The 22418-nt window shown below is 31.4% G+C and overlaps 1 long non-coding RNA gene across 1 annotated transcript; it reads left to right on the top strand.

Moving 5' to 3' along the window:
- The first annotated feature begins 4033 nt into the window (after window positions 1-4033).
- Window positions 4034-9106, top strand: LOC143053528 (uncharacterized). Its single transcript, XR_012971390.1, has 3 exons — window positions 4034-4184; window positions 5530-5874; window positions 7228-9106. It is a non-coding gene; the product is annotated as an uncharacterized LOC143053528 (long non-coding RNA).
- The last annotated feature ends 13312 nt before the right edge of the window (window positions 9107-22418 follow it).

A 22418-nucleotide genomic window follows, 5' to 3' on the forward strand; every position in this document is an offset into this window, starting at 1 on the left:
GTCATACTTTCTTTAAAATATGTAACGATTGTCCAATTATTTATTTTAAAAGGAATATGTCATATCATCTTTTGAAATTGATTTGTTTTTTCTGTGATGTGATGAACAACGATAACCTTGGCGTTCTCCTGTCTACAATTATTGCTAGATTTTTTTTCAATGGTTTTTATGAGATATATCTTATGTGAGTTTATAAATCAATGCAGATCAAAGGTTTGTCCCGTTGCAACGCAATGTGGTGTTATTGAAATACCATTCGTCCGTCCGCTCCGTTCGTCCATTTTTATTATAGTTCTTGCTAGATTGTTATGAATTTTATAATATAGGTTAATATCAGCAATGTCTTGAATGAGTTCGAAAATCAGTGCTGATCAAATATTTATTTCCCTTCGAAACTTTTTGCATCAGCAATGTTTCTCGTATACTGAAATGTGTATAAAGGTTTCAGTGTACACCCCATTACTACAAAAACAAACTGAAATGGGTGGAAATGAGCAAATTCAAAAGGCGGAAACTTGATTTTAAAATATGCCAACAGTATTGGCTAACCTTTCTGTCAATCTTTTAAGATTAGTTTGCACCTGTCTTTGCCTTTAACGATTGACACGATCGACAATGAAGAGAAAAACATGATTTTAGTGCATACACATGTACCTCATAATTTATACGTTTAACGTGACGTAATTAATTCAACATTAGATTTTCAAAATATTTGAATTTTGAAAATCATTAGTGTTATACATTTGTGTTGGCTTGGTAAGAGGCAAATGTTACACTAACATCGTTCCAGTATGACGTGTGATAATGAATTTAAGGTTTAATATACTATTCATAAAAAGGGAGGTCTATGAAATATGACAAAATCAAACGTTAGACATGAAAACCATTGTGATACTCCTGACCGTATCATATTTATATTATATTTTGACGGTATTGATCCTTACTACTGTATGACTCCTGCAACCTGAAAGAGTATTCAGTCCTTATAAATTATTGTAAAGAAGAAAACATAAGTTAAATTTAAGTGTTAACTCTAATATAAAGAAATAAAAACGAGAAGATCAAATGAGTCTCACCCATTAATTTTACTTTAATATCATAAATCAAATGTCATTTTTCTTTCCGTCATTTTCTTTTGCCTTGCTGTTCGTTGTTCATCGTCTTCGTGTGTTTAATATCAACTGCTCTTCATTATTTTCAATAATCCTTTATAATTAGCGTACATCGTATGAACAAAGAGTTACAATTATGACTGAATAATGCTGTTTGTTTTCCTATCGCCGAATTTATCTCCATATAAAAACTTTTGACACTGGAAAATTAGAACTATTGTTCATTTTGGATTGTCTTTCGTCAGTACTTTATCTTTTGTGTTTTCAAAATGTTTGCTATAATCATGATAATATGAATGACAGGTTTCCATATGTTCAATCATTCAGGTAAAGTTATAATATAGTATACGTTTCATCTCAGTAAATATCAATTACCGTTTTACCGAGGACGTTGAACAAAATGTCTATATCACCAAGTACGGATACATTTTATCAAGAAACACAGTCGTTACACTACATGTATTCAATTCAATTCTTTTAATGTATATTTGATGGCAAGAATATAGATTTAAGATTGGTGATCGCTACCATTAAATCAATTAGACCATTGAAACAGGACTAATTACAATCGGTATTGTTGGCATTGCTTTGAAATACGTATGCGCTTTGTATCCCAAAATCTCTACTTTTGTTGAAAATAAGAGCTAGGTTTGTTTCTGACCACCAGTGGTGAATACGGGGTCGTTAAAAAATATACCCTAACCTATCCCCTCGCAATTTTGTTTCAAAATATAGTTTTAAGTTTAATACGCAGATAATTTGGTATCGTTTCAAATGATGCATTATAGAGATAATAATGTATAATCTGACAAACAGAACCACATTTGTGTCAAAAGGTTTTATATTTTTTTTTAATTCGGTAGCATTCTTAAACAAAACAGTAAACGTTATCAAACGGTCTAATCTATACCAATGAACCAAAAAAGTTTAGCTAAAAAAAAGTGAAATTTTATTTTATTACAATATCATAACAACATATAATTTTGATAATAACAAAATGGAATTATGACATGTCAGTAGCAACATGAATGTTTATCACTCACATTCATTAGGATTCTATTAGGATTGTATGGAGCGCGGGAGGGTCAAAATGCGAAAATGAGTATAGTGTTATTCAAAATTAATTTCTCAGCCATACCCTAAGTGCACCAATGAAGGATTGGCAGGCACACCAGCAGCTCCCCTTAGTCAATGCACTTCTTTTGTGGTAGGAATTTTTTTTTCACGTGTTGACGTAAAGCGAAAGTAGCGCTCCTTCCTTGACGATAGTTGTGTTTAATCTAAGATATATCGACCTATCATGTGCAGTTGCAATTTGTCAATATCTGTTTGTTAGTCTCTACACTGTTGCTTTATGCAAATAAACAATCGAGCCACGATGTCTGCAACACTCATTCCGGCATCAACTATTCCAAGAGCTTTCTGACGGTCATTTTCGAGGAGACCTGGTTGACGCCCGATGAAATTTTTTCAAAGGTGTATGTGTTTTTCTTACCACTGTTGTGTTTTTGAACGTTAGTGAAAAAGAAATGTTTAATATTGTTTTAAAAGTACAGGTACAGAAGGTAAACCATCAATTACACGTGGAAAGCTGAAATGGCGTGAAATCCATCACCAGGAAAAAATTACAACTGTTTTAAATAACAGGTAAAGCTAAGGATTATATCAATGATGTTTAAATAATTTTTTCCAGAAACAACCAAAAAAAAAAAAATAAAAGAAAAGTGTAGCTAAACCTTTTTGGCTCAGTATATATAAAACGAACGAGAAACAACAAAACCACTTGTTATGAGTTTGAATATCCATTTGGGGTTGATCACCCATTTCTTGTTCAGTCTAAGCATTGATAATTGGTTAATACAAACTCAAGGCTAATAAAAAAGCAACAATACTACCAATAGCTTGGTTCACATATTGCAGCTTAATAACAGAAAGACTGGAAATGTAGAATGTGTCATTAGAACAACATCCGACCATAGAGAATATAACAGTCCAAGGCATTCGGAAGTGGGTTTGAGCTGGCTCCTTAAAAAAAAGTTCAATGCAATTTGACGTCATACTCAACTCCGAAACATATAAATGAACTGAAATGGAAAAGACAAATAAGACTATCAAAACAATAAAGGCTCCAGACTTGAAACATGCATCAAAAAACCTGCTGCGGAGTGTATGTCTGAATGTCGCCACTGTCACACGCACTTTTGACAACTTTAAACCTTACGAAATTTGACATTAGTCATTCATTATATTATGCAAGTAGGTTATACTATACTTAAAACTATGATCTCAGCCTATTAATAGTATATGATTGTTATCCATACGAATTACCTACAATGAATATGTGAAAATAAAGTTCTGTCAAAAAGAAAGTGCAGACAAATGAGATCCCGTAAAATTGCATGTTTACCATAGGATATTTACGTGTCAGTATGTCGTATATCACTTTTATAGCCATAAAAGTCAAAGAAACGATTTTTCGTGTCTCTTTAACAATTCTAACAATGAAAAAAAAGAATGTTGATGTTCACATTTTTGTTATGTTTTTACTGATTTTTTTTTATGTTGTCTTTTCTTTGTATCTTATCCCAAGCATCTGAATAAGGTAGTCTTCTATATGAATGACAAATGTCCACATGTTTAAGCAGAGATTAGTATATAGGTATCAACTCAGTAAATATTTATATGACATTTTACAAAGTACGTTTGAAGAAATACTTATAGTTATCAAAACACGATGTTGTTGTACTATATTTAAAACGATGACATCAATTTCACATTCACACTGTTTAATATTACGTAAATAGAACCATTGATATAGAATGAATTGAAACCAGTTTTTCTGGTTAATATGATCATGTGATTATGATATTTCAATTGTTTAAAATGATACGGTATCTAAACATAGGAGTGCAACAAAGCGATTGAGATTTAAAATTTAGATTGAAAAGAATTTGTTTATACCTGAACGACTTTTTGGTTAAATTTTGATGACGATAGTGGTGTTTTCTGTTTGATTTGATTCAGTCGTCCATTTGTTTCTTCACAAAACCAGCAAAATGTGTTGAACAAAAGGTAAGAATTTTTTTAACAAACAAGAAATAAACACAACTTATTGTATAAATAATCAAACTGAACTTCAATACATTGTTCTACGTCATATTAAAACAAATAATCGGAAGAACACAAAGTTTCACAAAATAACAAAACTCGAGGTAATTTAAAGATGGGGCTCTGAAAAAAACCCAACGTTAATCTTTTTCGTCCATCGTTATTGTTATCTTCATGACATCATCAAATGTTTATGACTATGCTAATAAAAATAATCCTTTCTACTGTAAGACTCCTGAAAGATGAAAGAGCATGTCGTTGGTCAATTGATCATTTATCAGACAAAAAATTCGTACTACTTCGCATAAACAACACTTTGACAAAAGAATCTGCGATTTGTTTTCCAATCGCCTAGTTTTGTATCAAAATATAATTCTTTTTTCAAACGGTTAATATGCATTTTGACAACTTTATCTAGAACGGTCCATTTTTTGTCAATAAGTAAGTCATGTAAATCAATTTGTTGTTTTGATAAAATATCTAAAAATAGAAGTGTATCATAGCGTTAAGTAAGCTTTATAACTAAGTTGGTATGAGCGTCACTGATGAGTCTTATGTACCCGAAACGCGCGTCTGACGTATTACCTTATAATCCTGGTACCTTTGATAATTAATCAAACACTTTTAGTAGTACACGGACCCCTTACACTGTCACTTTGTATCATCACTCTACCATGCTCAGTGAGTTATTGGGCACTTCAAATTTCAATTAGATTTGAACTTTTTATTTCACCGACATAGTCTGGTTCCATTCTTTCTTATTTAGATATTTACGTTGACATCAGTAACTATATTTTCAAGTTGAACAGTTCAAGTACATTAATATTCATATCAGTACATTACAGGGATTGATAATTTAACTTCAAAAACTCTCGTGTTAAAGGAAGTGAATGAACCAAAAAGTTTTTTTAAACTGACACTTACACTAACTGGTATTTGTTTTCTTTCAATCGATTGATGAACACCGGTACTAGTATATTATCGTTGCCTTTAGTTTCACATTGTCATTGAAGTTTTTGATCTGTTGAATTTTGCTACATCTTCTAACTAAAAAATGTACTTTTTCTTTCTTAAAATGTCAATAAGTTAGCTACAAGACAAAGTAAAAAAAAACAAAAAAAAAACAACATAAAACAGGCCGGAAACAGACTGCCCTAAACTTCTTCTGCATGCATGTTTACTGTCGGGTTGTTGTCCCTTTGACACATTCTTATTTCAATTCTCTATTGTATACTACATTTGTACTTCATTCTGCAGCTAAGTATTAGACATTCGAAATAAGGACAGTTAATTTTTTTTCTGTATACAGCTGATATAGCAAACATGAACAGAAACGCAAGAAACCATAAAAAGACTGACGATCAAAATGTACCTGGATTGGGAAAAGTAAGCTTCTGGGAAAAATACGGCGCCAAACGTTTTCCTTATCGTGGGAGACGCAGATACTCACCATTTGTTTACCGATCTGAAGACGGAGGGATCGTTATCTCAAATGACGTTTTTGGGCTGACAATCAGACAGTTTGAACGCACGTATAATGCGTGTTTAGACAGAAGAAAAGCACACGAGCAGCAAATCCTTAATATTAGATATCCTGACAAAACATCAGACAGATATATGGAATATTTAGAGAACAGTAGATATAACAATACAGGTAATTAGTTTGTTTTATTACAAATTGGAAATCAGGACAAAAAAATCAACTGAAATAAGTGTTAAATTCGGCTGCTCTGGAATATAATAATTCCTGCTCTTCTATAGTATGTGCTGCTCATGACAAGATATATTATCTCATATATGAAAACTCTTATTTATATAATTAGTTGGTCATGTTATCTTAAAACAAGTCGGGTACTCAACCTTATACAATTATCCAAGATTCAATTGTTTTATGTGCATGAACATTTAAAACACAAAATTATTAAAATGATCGGTAGATCAAAATCGATTGTTTAAGTATCAATGGATGAAGGCATAGGACTACTACATGTGTAAAATAACCGCGAACACGCGTACTTAATTTGGCCTTTTTAAAAAAATTTTATGCGAGCGTCACCGATAAATCTTTTGAAAAACGAAACGTGCGCCCGGCGCTAGTATTAAATTTCAATCCTGGTATCTATGATTATAGTTGTAGTTTATTTTAATATCAAAAAGACATTTTCTAAAAGATCACAGGAAATAAATTTCTTCCGTCTTATATTTTTTTTATCAAACTTACTATAATTATATTAAGTTCTAGCTCTATATCAGATATACAAATAGTTGTGTCTGTCTGTAAATGGTTTTTGTATGGGCCATATACCATATTCCTCACTGTGGTGTGTGGTTGTCGGATATATATTTTTTGGCAAGCGATTGAGAATCTTTAATTTCATAAGATCTTTAGAACCAAAACGAAAAGGTAGAATTGTTCTTGGAGATCACTCTACATAACATATTTCTTTGTCGTAAAAATTCTATTCTGATGTTTTTAGAACAGACCTTTAATAACTCAAACTTTGTTTTATGAATACACTTCTTTTTTTTTTGCACTTAAGGGAAATTGATTTACAGTAAACGATCATATCATTGAGGTTTTAGTGTATTGATATTAAAGACTAAGCACATGATACATCGGTATGAAACAGGCAACATGACTGGAAGTTTTGCATTGTTTGCTTAATGTCATTGTCATAGACATATTTTTTTCATGATCTATAATTTCATTGAATTTGGATGTATATGGTTGATGATGCATGCATTGCATGAGCAGCTTGCTCTTTCAACCAACCTGATTATTTTGAAATTCATGCAATTGTCACAACTTTTGTTTGTCTGTTGTAACCATATTACAGATTTTAACATCGATAAGCTACGGGACGGCTATTCTGTGTATTAAAATATCAAGCACGTTGTTCGCGGTTGATTCAGAACAATCACAAGCAAAACAGAAATAAAAACAGTATTTATTCACAAATGCAACTCGATTTTAAATAGATAATTGAATAAATATATTCTTTTATAGATGACTTGTCCTGGACTAGAAGTGATTTCAAGGTGAAATTATTGTTCGAAAACTTAGTGCATACAGCTGGAAATGAAATAGACATGCGTAAAAGACAACAACTATTCATCATAAGAGACATGATAACTAATATACCTGAGACTGGAATAACAAACATAGCAAGCGGAAGTTTAGCAGAAGGAATTGATTTACCAGGTAGTGATATGGATATAATGTTCGTCATTAAAGAAGTAGACGTAATACGGGATGTAAGGAATATAAAACAACCACTTCGAAATACAACACTTGTGATGGAGACTGATAATGCTTATCCTGGATTTTCTAAACTTAAATTGATAGCAGGAGGGAATGGACGTTTCATAACACCTGAGTTATTTGACAGTAGTGTACAAGGTTTATACTTATCGGTTAACAATTTTGTAAGTAATCTAAATAAGTTTTTACCAAATCACCAGTATTCAGTACATGGCCCCTGTTTATCAGACAAAGTGCAAAACGTTGATTTGGCATACTGTCTGCGAAGTAAATATTTACCTTACAGTTCAATGCCATGGGTATCGCGTTATCGACAGCAATGGCCACCTAGTTCCATAATTGACAAGATTCAGAAATACGGATGCTTGCTCGTACCTATTGGGCCAAGACATATGACATATTGTGATGTATTATGGAGATTATCTTTCTCTGTGGCAGAAAAACATCTTGTACATTCGTTTAATTTCACTCAACTTTTATGCTACTGTCTCCTCAAACTAACATTAAAGAATATCGTTAACACAAACAAACGTATTGAAGATTTATTATGTTCTTACTTTCTGAAGACAGCTTTATTCTGGGTCTCAGAGGAGGTGGATATTGACACGTTTCAAATATCGAAATTATTTGTTTGTTTTTCTCACTGTCTAAATAAATTGATATCATGGGTAAAGAAGTGTTATTGTCCGAATTATTTTATACCTGAGCACAACATGTTCATTGGGAAGATCAATTCAGATAATAATACAATACTGCTAAAAGTTTTGGATGGCATTAAATGCGATGGAATTGACAGATTAACAAACCAAATATTTCCGTACAACGATGGAAGCCTTCGTTCACGAAGAACAAGTGAATATTCGTTTAGTATGTTAGACTTTCTCTTTTACAGATTAGGTTATTTAGATATTGTATCGGACACATCACAATGTTTAAAGGCACTAATGTTTACCGAGTATTTAATCAAGTCCAAATATTCTGCATTTATAATTGATGCATGTAAACAGTATCATGCTAGCATAAGTCAATATGCAGCACAATTATTTCATGTACCGTCATCAACATCAATAACGACGAAAACGTACAACATACATAAACGTTATCATAAACATCTACAAGACGGTATCAAGACAGATAGTGTGTCTGGCTGGTTGTTATACGCGTCGTTTTATTATGTAACAGGACAGTTCGATGTTACATTGAGACTAACGGATTATGTTCTGTCCAGATGTTCACCTGATATGTTGAAAATAGGATGTCCAAACTATAGTGACGAAGATTTGAATAATTACAGAAGTCATGTTCATCATTCAATGACACTGTGCGACAGGTCAAGAAATGCAACTGTTTGCCGTGTTAAGTACTACAAGAATTCGTCATTAATACCACGGGAACTACATCTAGAGATGAATTATGTTGTCCAAAATATACCACCTACTATGGTGTCTCATTGTCTTAGATTTCTGTGCTATCATCATCTTGGTGATATATCCAACAAACAAAAGTCTTTACATGATTTAAACAGAGAAAATCAAAACTGTGACGATACTAGTATTGGTTTTTAGTTTCAACATTAATTGGATCATGCTATTTAATTAGTCAATAAACGGTATTGGTAATCCTAGATAATATGTTTATTCTGATTTATTTACGATTCCAATTGATAGGTTTCTGAAGGCATGCCCATGGACATGCACACTTATCAGTTATACTAAAAGAACAATAACTCAAGGGTCTGAACAGACACACCCTTTTAACCACTTGCAGTTTTCCCTTATTCAATCTTTATGACAGCTATGATTAGCTTTGTGACATATTCAACAATCAATATGCGTAAAGTGATTTATATTCAAAATAGTAGAATGTTATTTGTTTTCATTTTTCTGACAGGCATTCTTTTTAGTCTATAACTTCACTAGTAACCCGAATTTAACTTGATCGGACAAAAACGTGTTAACGCTATTTAAATGAGATTGATCGTTATTTGATAAAGATTGACAAAAATTAAAAATTATATCTAATTCATTTCAATTCATATCAATTTATTTTAACGCCAGTCAAATAGATTTCTCTGCAGTCGATCAATTGAAATCAAGTTAGTGGTTAGTTGCGTCAAACTAATAGGCCACGCCCCTGTTAAGCTATTTCAAACATGCATTAATTCGTTTTAAACATGGATGAGACCCGGGCTATTTACAGGTAAATCACTCAAGCAAAACGACCTCGATGTATTTATCGTTTGGGCAGAATCAATTTGCGCCAATTGCAGTTTTTTGTTTCAAAATTTAAATGCGTACAGTCTTAATAAAGTCACATGTTTCACAATTTAAACAAGCGAATGAATAATAGGGCGCCCGAATAATACACGTGACATGTTCATATATATAAGGAATTAAAATAAAAACATTAAAATATATATGCACACGCGGTTTAAAAATGCAAAACTTGTGAATCTGTTGAAAAAAAAACCAGTTAGATGTATAACATGATTTTTATTTGCTCAAATGCACTAGATCTTTATCGCATATATACATGTGTTTCAAAAATCGTCAAGTTATATGAAAACTCGTGGCATGTAAGTTACGTGTGGTCCTTTGCAACTATTTACAAAACTTTTTGTATTCCTGTATATTTACCGTTTCTCTTTTTTCTGTTTTACTATAATAATTCTTTATTCCGTAAGAAAATATACAGCTCATAGGATCAAATGCATATACAAATTATACAGTTTACTACATTGCACTCGTATGTAAATGTAGACACGGAAATCTACACAGAAATTATTTTATTGTGTACATAATTTAAATCGATGTATTTCATATTTTCGGTATTGAGTGTAAAAAGAGCTTAAGTGCAGTATGAGTAAAATACAGAATTAACTCTACCTTTTTTATATTTCTTTATTTTAGAGGTAAGCTGCTGGCCAAGTTTCACTTATTTTGTCGCAAATCATTTACTTCAATAACCAATCAATTGTATTCTGAAAGAAGTTGATTTGTTCTCTGTTCGAATACATGAAATATTTCTCACTGAACGTTCTGTTTGCAATCGATGATCAAATACAAATCTACAGTATTTATATGAAAGAGACTTTATGATATATTTTTTTATTATTATTATTCTACATATATTTGAAGGATCGAAATAATCAGTTCTACAAATGGTTGTTATTTAAAGACTTGAAATTTTACAATTATCAAGTGCATCCATGAAATTTTTTATCGACGCACTAAACTTTTCCTTTTCATCGTGCATAGCTCATTTTCCGATTCACTTAAAGTTTCTAACGATCTTCTTACTTGTTCATTGCATTCTAAAATTAAAATCCTACACAAATTGCAAAAACTTTGATTCTCCGGCTAGACTGCGTAAAAGATAAATATTGTTTTGTTTGTGTATACACAATGTTTTGAAGGCCGGTATCCAGTTTGGCTAAAAAAGAATTAATTTACGCCACAAGTTAATTACGCGAATTCTTTTTTTGTATCACTTTATCATAAAAACTGCAACATTCATTTGCGCCAATAAAACAATCATTTAATTATGCAAATATTATAGACTTGTTTTCTTAGAGCACTGAGGAGGTCCTTTTCGGTATTTACATGTAGAATTCGCAAACTGAAAGGGCCTCCTTAGTGCACTTAGACTGACATAAAAAGTGCACAATGGACCTGATGGAAAGATAGAATTGACACAAAAAAACATGGCATACGGAAGGAGAAGTACATAATTTCGAATTCTAGTAATTATAAAGTTATTTAACAGTTGAAGTAAGTATTCTAATGTTACATGTACGTGTAAATATGTTAATAGTTTGGGCATTAGTTTCGAGGTAAATATGACACAATTAATAAAATTGAGAATGGAAATGGGGAATGTGTCAAGTTCCATTTATTGGCGCAATTAATATTATAAAACAGAAGAGATGAGCGCTATTCAAACGTTTACAATATGACAAATTACACCTAACCGTTTTCACAAATAAGTATTTTTTTCGCCCGGGGATATACACCTGCCAGTAATCTACCTTCAGTAACTTTACAATACCCAGCCGTGTCATTTCCGTATATTGTACATGTAGATATCACGTGTTATACATGTATTTACACAAGAAATACCCATTCAAGTGATTTTTAATTTCCGAAGAACTCCATATCGGGTACATAAACATAAAATTACAAAAATATGAAAAAAATAAATGTTGTTTTATTAAATGCAGCTAGGTATGTATTTGTAAACTTATGTTAATTCGTTATTTCATGTATCTTTTTTTTTGCTTCAATTACTTTCTTGTATCTTATTGACTTATTCGTAAATCGAAAAAACGCACAAATCTGAAATGAATCGTATGCATGGCATTGAACATGTTGAATGATTTCTCTAACTCAAAACTAGTTATACATGTACATGTAGATGCCTCTGAATTTATATTTTTCTCGTTGGGTTGTTCGTCCATTAATTGACGTTTACGCTATATTCTTATGTTCGGTATTTGTGAAAACCGCTCATCTATCAATTTTACAAGAAATATAATACTTGTAACTTGTAAGTCATGAACATTGAAGTTTAACTTGCTATCATTTTTTCGTATACGCACAAACATAAAATAAAATGAAACACCTTAAAGCGGTTTAAATTATACAGTGCATTTTGAAAATATAGTTTTGAAAAACCGGTTATTTTTGTTTCATACTTTTTCTATCCCTTTTCTTAAAAATTAGGACACGTGTCACTGGTTAATATAGAATAAAATTAACGGTACCAATTTTCTTGCACCAGATGCGCATTTCGAAAATACATGTCTCTTCAGTGATTAGAATTTGAGCTGTTTTATAAGTATATATGATGGTGCCTCGTTTTTAAGGGATTGGAATTCTTTAAAATAAATTTATCTATTCATCCATAATTTTTTTTGGTTAAAATACACTATAATTTCACTTTTTTTAAATGACAACTTGTAATTACCGGAAGATTTGCAGATATTGACACCTGTGCATTTGGATTAGCATTAAAATGTTCCTGTATTTTTATAAGAAATACTTTATAACACAATCTTGGACTTGTACAAGTATATATATGCATCTATAAGTCCAAGAATGTGCATACAATAATGCATGTATGTATACGCATGAGTTTCTCGCTACATTGAAGACCCGTAATATATGCCTTCCTCTTTTGTCTGCTCTATAGTCGGGTTTTTGTCTCTTTTACACATTCCCCATTTCCATTCTCAATTTTTGTAATATACGACGGTATATTGGGGAGCGTCTAAACACCACCTAGGCCACCTTGGTGCACTAAGCTCAAGAAACTGCACTAAGCCCATGCTGGGATGGTGCTATGCATGTAAAAAAGATACCATCGGACGCTGTTTTTCATGCAGATAATGTATCTGATTTTTTTAGTCATTAGAAATTGTAGTTAAGTCGTAATTTGATTTTTTTCCGGTACGTCTAAACACTTCTAAGGACTCCTTAGTGCACTAAGAACCATACAATGCCACTAAGGACTAGAAGGAGTGATGTTATGTGTATTATTTTTAAAAATTATGTTAGAAATCGATATTTAATGCATAAATTTCAAATTTTATAGAAAAATAATCATAAATAAACAAGATATTCAACATTATTTAGGCACGTGCCCGTTTTTCTTTGATATGCCGAAAATCAATGAACCGTTTGACACTTGCCAATAACATAACAACTGATTAAACAATCATAATCTTTTTATTTAGTAATAAACAATAGTGTTGAAAAGATTTATGCTTAATATTTATAATTATATGTTATTCTTATCAAAAATGATTAAAAGGACAAATAATTTTGTTTTTGTTTTATTTCTTTTCCAACAAAGTTATTTGCCATAGGTGCACGACTTTGATGTGTGCCAACTAAATGACTGATAAGTTGAAGGGTGGTTAGCTTGCTATGTAAGAGAAACGGAGACAAAAAGAATAGATATATTTATAAGTGTTTTGATTTATTTTGATTTCGACAAAGATGCGTGAATATACAAATGGTTTCAGTAAAAAAAAAAATACGATTGAATTGAGAGAAAAAAAATCATGTGCTGTCCTTTGGGTTTATCAAAACAACTTAGCTTTCAAACAGTTTGACATCTGTTTACAAAGGCTTCATGCGGTACTTATTTGTGTGTTTATGTTCGACTTTTTTTTCTAAAAGTAAAAGAAGTTGAAAAAATCATTTCCAGATTTTTAGTCAGATTTAGTTCATTTTCAAATATATAACAAAGACAATTTTGTTTTAAATGTTCCACAGTTTTTAGTGCATTATTCACGAAAAAAATTCAGTTTGTGTTTATTTAGAGCTAAAATTATAATTTTGACAGAGAAAGAGATTGCTTCGTATGAACGCCTTGAAAACATGTCTTTATCCCATGATGTGTCAACAGTGTATATAAAGTGCGAATCCAGCTAGTTCATTTTTACTGTGACAGTCATATGCGGGTATGTCTATTGTAGAATAAAGGATCATGGGTAAACTGTATTTGTTTACGTTTTAAAAATACCACGCTTATACCCAAACGCGACCCATTAATCTACTCTTTTCTGACTCATATTAAGCCCATTATAAATATATTTAAAAAGGGTGTTTTTATCCCTTTTTATCCCGTCTCGTTTCGGTTTGAGCCACAGATAGATAAGATGTCTTATGCGACAATGAGACAACTCTCCATCCGAGTCACAATTTATAAAAGTATACCTTTATACGTCAAAATACGGTCTTCAACATGGAGACTTGGCTCACACCGAACCGGGCAAGGTATAAAGGGCCCCAGTGTAAAACCTTTTAAACGGGAAAACCAACGATTCAATCTATATCAAGATGTACGTAATTAGTGGTGAAGTGTCATGGAAATGGATAAAAAAAACAAGGAAGGCTATGGAAATGGATAAAAAAACAAGGTTAAAGAACCCTATATGATTTATAAGAAATTAAATGGAATACATTTGAAATAAATGTTATTTCTATTGAATTTATTTAGAGTGTTTTAAAACCAAACTTTCCTCCGTAAGTTAAATTTTATCAGGTCCGTCTCTTACTTTATCTATAACTGTTTGTGCAAGTCGGCTAAACTAAGGCTTTACAGCTAATTTCCTAATGCATGTAAAGCAAAACTTTGGTTGACTTGCTTGCTTAGTTTGTATAATTTTTTTATACAAACTTTGTAAATAAGATTGACATCTTTAAATTAAACCATATGTATCGGCATAGTTTAACCGGTATTTATATAATTATTATATTTGAATTAAATTGGGTGGTATCATAATGATTGTACACAAAAAAAACCAAAGCAAGCACGCTAAATAAAGACTTGCTTTACATGCTTAAAAAAATACGCTGTAATACTAAAAAAATAAATATATAATACAGTGAAAATGCGCCGCATATACAATAATAATGAATCGCTCTACAGTGAAAATGAAAGAATAGTATCATTATTCGACAGTAAACATGACTCGCATAAAGAAAGCATCTAAGTGGAATTCAGTTCAATATAAAGAAACTGAATTACAAATTCTATTCTACGTTATACAACTTTAATAATTGTGTTGAAATGAATATTTTTTCTGCAACAACATCTCACCTGTTAGTTATAAAGCACCTGCACGATCTGTTCGTGAAATGTACTAAATATTCACCTATTTTGGTATATATTTTACAGCTATTTGGATTTACGCGCGAAAAAACCCCGTTCGCATCTCTTACTTTGTTTTATTAGTATTATGTATTTCTTAACACATACTTTTTAACTAATTTTCTTCATTTTCTTCATAAATAAAAAAAAAAAGTCGTCTGTTTATTTATCATTCTACATCAAAAATTTCTGGCATATACAGTAAAAATGATATTTTAGGATCCGCACTTTACATACACTGTGTAAATAATAATTTTTGTAATACAATATAATTTGAATATTTAAAGCGTGAAAAAATGAAAATTTTCAGCCGACAGAAATATTTTCAACTATAATTTCTTTAAATCTGTTTTTCTTAAAGAAAACCTGTGATGACTATACTAGTTCGTGATTTAATGTCTTTAAAATGTTTACTTTTAGCTCTATATAAACTTTAAATATATACTAGTCAACAAAAGAAACGATACACGACTTTGAAATAAAATTTATCAAAAAGTGTTACATATAGAACAAAATGATATACACTATTTTAAAAAGCTTTCATTTGAAATGTATGCACATGTGATAATGAAAATCAAAACTTTTCGGAAAGTATCTAAATTCCGTGTAAACGATCATAGGGTGTAAATTAGTTTTGCGGAAAGTTGAATAAAAAATCGACACATAATTTTCTAAGTACTAAATAAAATTTCAAATTTGTTTAAAAATATTCAATATGCTAATCAAGTTATGTTCATGTTGTAACTAATGGGTTGAACTATTGTTTTTTTTTTATTTTTGGGAAAAAAAGTGTTTTTTGAAATCTCAAAAATTGCAAAAAAAAATGTTTTTATTTTCGTCTCAAATCAATGCTTTAGATATGAAAATAATACACAGTAAATTTGGAACTTTCAGATTAGCTTTAAGATTGTTACCGATTTTTGAATATCACTTTACACATACTGTCTATTGTAAATCAGTTGATAATGTATACATTTTAACGATTTCTCGTGGGGCCGAACTTTGCTTAACTAATAAACGAAGAAACTGTATGATTTTAAAAAACAAATTGATGGCAAACACTGTCTTTACCTTTAAATGAGAGGTTGGCATCATTAGTTGGAACTTCTGTTTTAAAAATTGTCGTTTTATGTAAATTTTGTAAAAAAAAAAAAAAATCGCGAAAAAACGTCACAAAAGCTAACAAATTTTTTTTTAAACGGATTTATATTTCCATAATGATTAAGTATTACTTCCTTCAATATTGGTCCAATGAACGGAAAACTTTATCTTTAATTTGAAAAAAAAGTCTTGTATCGTTTCTTTTGTTGACTAGTATATGTCAAAGTGCTATGACATGCATGTGCCATGAAACTTATAACCATAAAGGAAAATATGACTTTAACTCTGCCAGGTTAAACCTGCCAGTCCCAAGTCCGGTTAAAAGAGGATAAATAGTCATAAAAAAACAAATATTGTAAAAGCGCAAATGTCTTATGTAAAAAGCGCAAATGTCCTTTTTTTAAAGGCGCAAATGTCCTATGATTTGAAGCGCAAGTGTCCAAATAAAAAAGCGCAAACGTCCCGTGCCGTTTTGGACATCTTATCAGTAATCTCTCTATTGAAGATGTTGAAATCTATGTATTATAATTATTCGCTTATTAGGCAAATTCATATTCTACAAAGATATTTTCAATAATTTTAGTTTTGATAAATACCATTACAAATAACATATTTGTCTCAGTCTCCTGTGTGAGGATATTCGATTGATATAAAACAATAAACAATTTAAGGTCATCAGGTAAATGTGGATTACGGATTAAGATGTTAGATGTCAAACTTGAATTAACAAACTGAGGTGAATTTAACCCGTATTTGTAGTTTCTCTTCAACAGTGTTTTAATTCCAAGTTCCTTATTTTCATTTAAACTAAATTAATTATATAGAATGATAGAAAGATTCGGAACTAAAGATAGTCACAATAAAAAATATGTATTTTGAAAAAAGACAAAAACCGCCAGATCATATCTGATTTAAATCCAGGGTCCGTATATGCATCTTCTGACGTCAGACGACTCAGACTTCTCTTGAACTGAATCTTAATGTGCGTATTGTTATGCGTTTACTTTTCTACATTGGCTGGGTATAGGGTGGGGGGTTGAGATCTCATAAACATGTTTAACCCCGCCTCATTTTTTGCGCCAGTCACAAGTCAGGAGCCCGTGTCCTTTGTTAGTCTTGTATTATTTTAATTTTGGTTTCTTGTGTACAATTTGGAAATTAGTATGGCGTTTATTATCACTGGACTATATATATATATATAGTAAATATTTGTTTAGGGGCCAGCTGAAGGACGCCTCCGGTGCGGGAATTTCTCGCTACATTGAAGACCTGTTGGTGACCTTCTGCTCTGTGTTGGGTTTTTTCTTTGGTCGGGTTGTTGTCTCTTTGACACATTCCCCATTTCCATTCATAATTTTACAATGGTACGTAAATTAAGATTTTATCCGAAAAGACGGATTTTTCTACATGTTCTACAAAAAATGTGTACAACTATTGAATAATGTAAATGTTTAATGCATAAATGTCCAGATCTAGATCGAACTTGCTTTGCTTTGTCGAAAGTACGAATATAGAAAAATCACAGATTTATATTACAGCTAATAAGTCCTATAGAACAGTTGCAGAAATCATCAGAATTTGTTTATTGTTAGTTATTTGTACATGTATAACTATAATGCGAACCCGAAGTTGTGAAATAGCAACTAAGCGTGAATTCTTTGGAAAAGCGACGGTTCTATGAAAACCTATTGTCAATTTCAAGTTCTGTTTCGACATCATTGTAATATATGTCACTGGACGTTAAAATGTAATCCTTTATTTCGTCTTCGTCAAATAGTGCTGTTGATTTCTGCCGAAAAAAATCTTTCAAGAAGTTGTAACCTTTGGAACTTTTTCAGATAATTTGACCACATGACAAGAAATTATACAATAAACATTGGTCACGCACGATAGATTCTGATGTAAGACACGTACCGTTACAATACCCAGTTTACACGCATCAGCGCACACAGGTTTGTCGAATAGGCCCGTTGATTGGAGGAAAGTTGCCAAAAACCACGCCTACCTTTAACTATTATCCAATCAAACGCCTTTGACATAAACATAAATAATACGTGGGTAATATTACAGAGATTTTGAAAAAAGTTGAGACTCTAAATTCTAACTTAAAACAAGGACTTATATACGTCCCTGCTTAAAAGTATAGATTAATGCTCGTAATGCATTTTCGCAATTTACATTAAATTTTATACATACTTTCACCTAGTGAGGAAAAAATAAAAATTTAAAACAATTGCAAATTACAACTATTTTGAATTATAATGCACAGCAAGGACGTATATTAGTTATCCGTCCTTGTGCACAGTTTGTGATAAATGGGTTTCAAAATGTATTAAACAAAAACCCAAAGACCAGTTTCAAGAAGAATTCTTTGCTTTTATTGCAGAATCGCATAAAACATAATGTTGTCGTATTTTCAAAAAGAATTATCAATTTGAAAACTACTTTGCCTTCTTACCTTTCTAAATTCATATATTACGCAGATATAGATGTGGTAGTTGCCGATTGAGTCTAGAAGGTGTCAGGATTTACACAGAGAAGACAGAATATGCCGTCTCTGTGACACAAACAACATTGATGACGAGTACCATTACATTATGAATTGTAAAACATTTAAACTATAGAAAAAGAAGGAAATGTTTAAGAAACTACTGTTAGTCAAACCCTTATATCTTTAAAGCTGTTCAACAGTTAAACTCATCAAATATTGTAATATTAGAAAAGCTATGTAAAAGTTATAAATGTGAAAGTCAGTCCTCCAAGTAAATTTAATTGTATCGTTTACACATGCATGTACTAATTTTACCTTATAGTTATGTTTATGTATGTTCTTGATAACTAGTAATTGAAGTTTTATGAGAAATAAAGTATTCGTATTCCTTTAAACCATAAATTACAGTACACGAAGACAGCCTACGGGTAAAGTACAAGTGAATATATCACAAAGATCATCCGTACGCGTCCTTGTAAATGTAAAACTCTGGATTTTCTTTGATAATTACCCCAGAGGTTAGAAAAGACTTCCAAAGGTGTTTGCCAAAAATGAATTGAAATAAAAAAAAAATTGTGTAGACGAGTTACAACATTGCATAAGCATGATTGGGAAATTTGAACAAAAAATGTAAGTGCAAATCTTTCTAGTGGCGAAAAACACGCATATCGAGTTACGTAGACGAAAAAGAATAAGTACATTCATAATGATTATGAAATTATAAGGTTATAATTAGAAAACAATCTAAAACACGATTCGTCATTCCCCATGTATATAGATTAAAACAGAATTATAATTTTAATTCTTAAATTAAATTCTGAAATTCAAAAGACATGTTTCTGATACTTGACAGTTCAGCGAAAACTATTACATGAAATGCACGATGATATTGACCGAAAACAAAGGTGAAAGATTCAAATTGTAAAATCAGCCGCTGAACGGTAGAATTTCTATCAATCATTCAACGATATAAAAAGACTTTTGAGTGTAAAAGTATGATAGAAATACTTTTAATTTATTGAAATGCCTGTTAAATTGTTCCAGTCATTGGTTACTAGTGATTGTCAGTCCATTTCGATATCTCATAGCACTTTTGCAAATTCTGATTTCCCATGGGAAAAATATATCTTCCCATGAGAAGAAATTTGTCCCGCACAGTGTTCAACTCCCAAAAAAGGGAGTCTAACCAACAAAGAAATGCTTTATCATCTGTAGATTGATTTTTATATATGAAACGATGTGTATTGATTTTACTTGGTTCAATGTTCAGTGGCAAGTATTTTATGTATGCGCAGGTCCTGAGACAGAAAATCAAATTATTCATTCACTTATGGTCTTCAAAAATAACGATTGCGGGATGACGGACAGGAAGACTTCAAACGTAACAGTGTGAACTAGCTGTCAGAAACTTAAGTACTCTCAGATCCTTTCTTGCTATTGTCGTTTTGTTCTTCTGGTAAACAAGTGATTCTTTCATTGTTGAAGACCCTCCAGCGACTATAAAGATGAACAGGAATAAAACGCTGACCATTGATAATTTGTATTTTTGTTAAGCTCTGACTTTGTGTTCGATAAGGTCCCGTGTACTTTTACTCCATATTCCTTTATTTTCTATAAAGGCGTCTGTCTTGACACGACTTAATACAAGTTAAACCCTTAAATGTAAGACACCAGATGGAAATGCTCAAAAAGGAGAGCCAGTTTGGTATTCTGTAATGTTAGAGTTCAATTCTTCATGAAGAAATGACTATATGTTTTCTGTATTCAGCATAGAATCATATCATATCTTCTAAACTATATTTTTTCGCACAATGTCTGGATATTGGTGGACATGCATCATTGCGAAACCAGACATTTACAAATGAAAATTAACACTTATACTATAGCCATTTAGTAGAAAAGTAAATGCACAAAAGACAAGTAATTCAGAAACATGCATGATCATGCATGGATCACGCAAAATTATGCAGGGGCGACACCGGAGTAATGGGAGTTTGCTTCTTGCAAGACATTCGCCGTGAAAACAATTTGATATGAAGACAAGCCTTAATTTCAACTTTGTTTTAAAATTTCAAACATGAGGCTGTTACGGCCCAGGTCAATGTTCTTAAGCAACACATATTTTCCTTTCATTTTGCTGTTAGCTTTCTGATATACATTTTTACATAGTATAGACTATTATGATTCTTTTTTTTCAATTTCAGTTAAACACTATTTCTGATTTGCTTTTAAATAAATTTTAACATGTTTAAATGTCTTTTTCTTTTTCTTCATCTTTTTGAAACCCTGGTTTTGTATTACCACTGACCAGTTCAGTACAGAAACAGCTGCGTCGTGTTTGCAAAAATGTGTTTGTAACCAATCTAACATGCTATTATTTCCTTATTTTTTATTCCGTGTCTATAGATAGTCTTCATCTGGGAGGCAAGATTTATTTTGTCTGTTGGTTGCTTGGCTAGCGTAAGCTAATCGATTTACCTCACATTTTGAAGTTGGATGGAGACTGTTTTTAAATAAATGCCGTACCTTTGTACTTTGGTTTCCTGTCGGATTTTTCTCAATTTTAAATTGGGAAGTTTGATCATTTGTTTTGCATAATTATTATTTTTGACTTGCAAATGAACGATTAATAAATCTAGTCTCATGTGTGCTAGCGAAATGTCTTTAGTGTAATCTCGGTGAGTAATTTTTATTTCAACTTTTACGTTTGCATCAGGAGGAACTAAAACACGAAAACTTTCTTTTTTTTTAAGAATGACATTCGTTACTTCAAACAAAAATCGCTTTTATCTTCTTTTTTTTGCATTAAAAGACCGGTTTTTAAAAAAAATAAACTTTCATACAATCGATTGAACGAAGTATAAGCTTCGGGAAGGTCAAGGATTATAACATATTTTTCGTCATTCTGAAAAATTCAATGGTCGAATTGAAGCTTAATCCCTACAAAAAAATCTCAATGAGCGAAAAGACTTTCATTTGAGTAATCTCTGGTGTATTTATGATGGCTTGGTTTGAAGCGAGAACAGACGACACTATGCTTACTAGTGCTGCATAAAAAAACATGAGGATATGGTTTGTCCTTTATTACAAATTTGACTCCAATAAGGATAATTTTTGTCTCATAGAAAAATCGGTATTTTTTACCGATAATTTATTTTTCGATTTTTATCGGATATAATAGTTATTTTGAAAAATACAAACCGGATAATTATTTATTAAGTTTCGTATGCATCCGGCAACTTTTGACTTGTAAATAGTAATGATTTTCATCGGAGAAAAAGATATATATTTTTGTCGTGATTGGAAGAATCGTAAAAGTGTTATTTTTCTAAATTATGTTTGTTTAATCGGACATCGTAGAGTCTTAATTTGATTTCTTTTTGCCGAACTGGACTTCATATTGTGTATTGATTTGAAACATGAACGCGGACCTCGATGAGAACACCTGGATTGAAAGTGTGCAAACGTTCCGACCAATGAAATTCATTTTAATATGTAACGAGAGAACTTCAACGAGAGCACCTAGATGAAACATTTTATCTATACAGTTTTACTACAATCAGTTTTAACTTAGAAATTTCCGCTCAAATATATAGGAAATAAAATTATATGAAAGCAACAATGCAGAATGTTTCTTTTCCATTTTTTGTTTTTTTTAACAATGTTTATGTTCATTTCAATTTGG

This window comes from Mytilus galloprovincialis, chromosome 12 (genome assembly GCF_965363235.1).
Source record: "Mytilus galloprovincialis chromosome 12, xbMytGall1.hap1.1, whole genome shotgun sequence".
Classification (NCBI taxonomy): Eukaryota; Metazoa; Mollusca; class Bivalvia; order Mytilida; family Mytilidae; genus Mytilus; species Mytilus galloprovincialis.